Source organism: Canis lupus, chromosome 17 (genome assembly GCF_011100685.1).
Source record: "Canis lupus familiaris isolate Mischka breed German Shepherd chromosome 17, alternate assembly UU_Cfam_GSD_1.0, whole genome shotgun sequence".
Taxonomy (NCBI): Eukaryota; Metazoa; Chordata; class Mammalia; order Carnivora; family Canidae; genus Canis; species Canis lupus.
In genome coordinates this window covers 588,303-592,729 of record NC_049238.1, presented here as the reverse complement: position 1 = coordinate 592,729, position 4,427 = coordinate 588,303, and the positions used below count along the sequence as shown (strand labels likewise).

The 4,427-nt window shown below is 48.2% G+C and overlaps 1 long non-coding RNA gene across 1 annotated transcript; it reads left to right on the top strand.

The window, feature by feature from the left end:
* The first annotated feature begins 691 nt into the window (after nt 1–691).
* Nucleotides 692–2,841, top strand: LOC119869786. Its single transcript, XR_005371771.1, has 3 exons — nt 692–1,405; nt 2,143–2,201; nt 2,596–2,841. It is a non-coding gene; the product is annotated as an uncharacterized LOC119869786 (long non-coding RNA).
* Nucleotides 2,842–4,427: the final 1,586 nt, after the last annotated feature.

The following is a 4,427-nucleotide window of genomic DNA, read 5'->3' as shown; positions in this document are numbered from 1 at the left end:
CGTGGGCCGGAGGTCAGCCCTGAAGAGGCTCCTACGCGGGGAGGCTGGGCGGGAGGGGGATGCCAGGCCGCGGGGAGGGGAGGCTGGAAGCGTGGCCACCGGGGTCTGACCTTATCAGGTGCGGTGTTGGGGGGGGAGAGGGCCCGCGAGCAACAGCCACGGCCACGCCACGCACGGAGGACCTCCCAGGTCCTGGCTGAGCCCCCAAACCATGGCGTATTTCACAGAAAAAGGGAGGCGGGAGGGGGCAGGTGGGGGGAGCCCAGAGCCTGGACGGCAGCCTCCAGAGGTGGGTCCGCAGGGGCAGCAGGTGGCAGGTGCTTGTAGGACGGCTGGTGACAAAGCCCAGGACCAGCGCTGCCTGGCAGGCCCCCTGCATCCCCGTCCTCACCTCCTGGCCCGTGTTCTCACGGGAGGACCACCCTCCCTCTGCGGGTGAGGGGCTGCGGTGGGAGCCTGTGCTCCCTGGGGTCTGGGGGCCACGCCCAGCGGCACCTCCCAGCCTTGCAGCAGAGGGTGGGGTGTGGACAGCGGGGTGGGGGTTGTGGATGGCTAGGGGGTGGATGCCTGGGGTGTGGGCAGCTGAGCTGTGGATGCCTGGGGTGTGGACAGCTGGGGTGTGGACGCTGGGGTGTGGACGGCTGGGGTGTGGACGGCTGGGGTGTGGATGCCTGGGGTGTGGGCAGCTGAGCTGTGGATGCCTGGGGTGTGGAAGCCTGGGGTGTAGACTCCTGGGGGGCAGCTGAGCAGCAGCGGCGTCTGGAGAGGGGCAGCGGCTCAGCAGCAGGAGGCGCGGGCAGGCGGGACCGGGTTTGTACCCACTGCTGCGCTCAGACCCCGGAGGGAATTGCCGCATCCTCACGGCCCGTTGAGGGCCCAGCGTGGGCTCAGGGCATGTCCTTGCCCCTGAGGAGCTGAGGCAGTGCCACGTGAAGCTGGAGGGCATGAGAGCCCCCAGGGGAACGTCTCCGGGTCTAGGTCTCGCTGTGAACAGATGAAAACACGAACAGAGTAACTGGGAGGACGGCGGGAAGGACAGGCTTTGCCTCCTGGGCAGCGGGAGAGGCCGACGTGGTGACAGGCGCTGGCTGCGGGCGACGGAGGCCCAGGACACGGCCCGGACCCACTCACTGTCCCCCCACCTCCTCCTCCACCTCCTCCTCCTCTGTCACCTCCTCCTCCACCTCCTCTGGCTCCCAAGGCTGTATTTTTGCAGGTCTCACCACTGGGGTATTTGGTGTTCCCCGGAGTTGCAGTCTGAGGAGCACTGCTGGGGTGAGCACGTCCAGATGCGACTGTGCCAGCGTCACCCTTGGGGACCGCAGACCCAGAACTGCTGTTACAGCGGATGCACCTGAACAGTTTCATAGCGACCGTACGAGGCTCTTCAGTCGGTGATGTAAATGTACGCCCCGACGTCCTGTTTGTAAGAGTTCCTTCTTCCCAGACCTCACAATTCCGTGTTCGGATTTGTTAATTTTTACAGAAGGATCATCTGTGAGATTATGTCTTGGATGCATATGATCCTAATGAACATTAATGCTGGTATTTTTTCATAAACTCGTTTACTCTTTGGTCTTCTGTATGAATGATCTGTTTTCACTATGTCTCCATTTTTCTCTTATAGATCTCTTTATCTATTTATGCCTTTTTTATTGGATTGCAAAAGGGGAAAGAAAAGATTGCAAAAGGTTTTTATAATCTGGATAGTGAATTAAATTACAGCAATTACAAATGACTTCTCAAACTTAATTGCAGCCTTCCAATTTCTAAGATGCATTTTTAAATTTTGAAGTTTCTAAGTAGAAACCATTGTGCTCATCAATAATGAACATTGTCTCCCTTCAGGACTGTTTACTGTTCACTAAAATGGCAACAATATTTCATTTTAAAGGCTGATATAAGGTTTTGGTAGATACTTAAAAAAAAACCCTCAAATTTGGGACGTCCTGTTCTATTACTGTTTGTTTTTAAATGTTATTACAGTTGCTCAAAGTTGTATCAAATGTGTGTTCTTTGTCCTTTTGTTTTGATTCCTTTGGGATAAGTTTTATTTTTGACCTCCTTGATTTGTTAAGGTCACGAATCATTGGGTTGTTCATCTTTTTTTTTCTAATAAATTTATTTTTTATTGGTGTTCAGTCTGCCAACGTACAGAATAACACCCAGTGCTCATCCCGTCAAGTGCCATTTTTTATAAGGTTTGTATTCATGGGATAAATGTTCCTTATTCAAGATGGAATTATGTCTCTTTGTACATATTACATATATTTATATATATAATTATTCTTGTATTCTATCTTTTAAAGCAAACTTATTATGATTTTTAGTAGAAAACCTAATTAAATTCAGCAACATCTTATTTGTTGCTGGCCTCTACACTCAGGTAGATTGTAGTATCTCTTTTTTGGCTGAAATGGTCTTTGGATTTTCTTTTTTTTTTTTTAGATGAGGGTTTGAAGATCATAATTCTCTGTTGTCTGTAAATAATATCTTGTTTTGTTCTTAAATTTTAATGTAACTTATTATCATGAAAAAATGCAAATACACATATGGAGGAGAATATGCAGGAACATAATTAACCCTAAATCACAGGTGACCTGTCGAGCATTTGTCGGGTCCCGGCGGAGAAGTTCTCACCCAGCTCCCTCTCTGGCTGGTCTTCTATCACCACACAAATGGATCATCCCTTTCTTGCTATTTGGAAATTTTGATCATTTCCAGCTTTTCACTGTAACAGATGATGCCGCAGCGAAGTCTTTGTTCATCTTCTTCAGGCAGTCGTGCTAACCTTGCTAAGGTATGGTTCTGCACATATCTTTAAGTAGTTCCACATTTCTCTAAAAGGCATAAATGTTTTTTTTTTAATTTTAAAGATTTTATTTATTCATTCATGAGAGACACACAGAGAGAGAGAGGCAGAGACCCAGGCAGAGGGGGAAGCAGGCTCCATGCAGGGAGCCCGACTTGGGACTCGATCCCGGGTCTCCGGGGTCATGCCCTGGACTGAAGGTGGTGCTGAACAGCTGAGACACCCAGGCTGCCCGACATAAATGTTTTTAAAACATACCAACAACATGCCATCGAACTTGAAATTAGTCAACCATAACCTCTTAATATCATCAAATATCCAGTCGTTCTTCACAATTCTATCACTGCCCTGATGCATTTAAAATACATTTGTAAACACCTGTGTATTCGATATAGAATCTAAACAAATCCCATAAATTATTATTGGCTAATCAATCTCTTAAGGCTCTTAAGCTAGACATATTCCTCCTTCATATCTTTCTTTTCTTTACAATTTGTTCAAGAAACTGAGTCATTTTTTTTATAGAAGTCCTATCAGCTGGCATTGACTGCATTCTGCATATTTACATTTTTAAGTAGTTTTATCTGATCTTGTAAATTGACAGATTAAGATGCTTCGTCAAAGCCACACGGCATGTTTCTGGCAAGATGATGGTGTCAGTACCTGTCCAGCCCCTTCTCTCCCTGTGAGCCCGTGTTGATAATCAGCACCGGGTCCAGTAATTCATGATGGGCGGCACATTTGGGGTATTTTGGTGTTTCCATTCTTTTCTTACTTATTAGTTAAAACATTTCTATAAGGAGAACCTCCCTGATCCGCTGAATGGTTGCTCTGAAGCACAGTACAACTGTCTTCTTCTTTCCCTGTCCTTCCAGCCCCAACATCATGGGTTGTTTCTCTAGTATTTCTCAAAAGCAATCATGGGTTTCTTTGATTTTACTTGTGGAAAATCATTAATAATTCATGAACTTTATATAAAGATGTGCTCCAGTCCCCTGATGTTATTACCACTCTTGGTGTTAAAATGGTCCCATTCTTTCCCAGGGGAAGCCTATTTATGGTGTATCCTGAGTACGTTTCAAGAAACTTGTAATAAGTGGGAAAAAAAATTTTGCAGAAGGGAGTTACGCTGGCAGCTCCCAGCCTGATGAGCTTTTGCAAACTGAAGAGGCTCGCGGACCAGCGACAGGAGCCCAGGGGAGCGTCACCTCCTTCCCCGAGGGGCGGCCGGGCGGGCCCTGCCGGCCCAGGCTTACGCGGCGGGACCAAACGCACCTGCTCTTGTCTAACAGCTCTTGTCTCCACTAGATCCACCCTGAGAGTAAGCGACCGTTTATCCATTTTACTCTTACAGGATTTTGTGTCGTTTCCTTTTTCTGGTCACAACAGACTGTGCCGTGAGGAATGTTCTGGGACACGTCCTTGGTGCTTTGCAAATAAAAGTGGTCGTCCTTGTGGGTTTCCTGTGAAAACCGGGTTCCCTGGGACCCATCCTGCCCCTTCCTTCCCCAGAAGTCAGGCCAGCATCGCTTCCAGGGGCAGAGAGCCTTCCACCAGAAGTCATCGCTGGAGAACACAGCAGCTTTCATTTTCAATTATTTTTTTATCGGAGAGA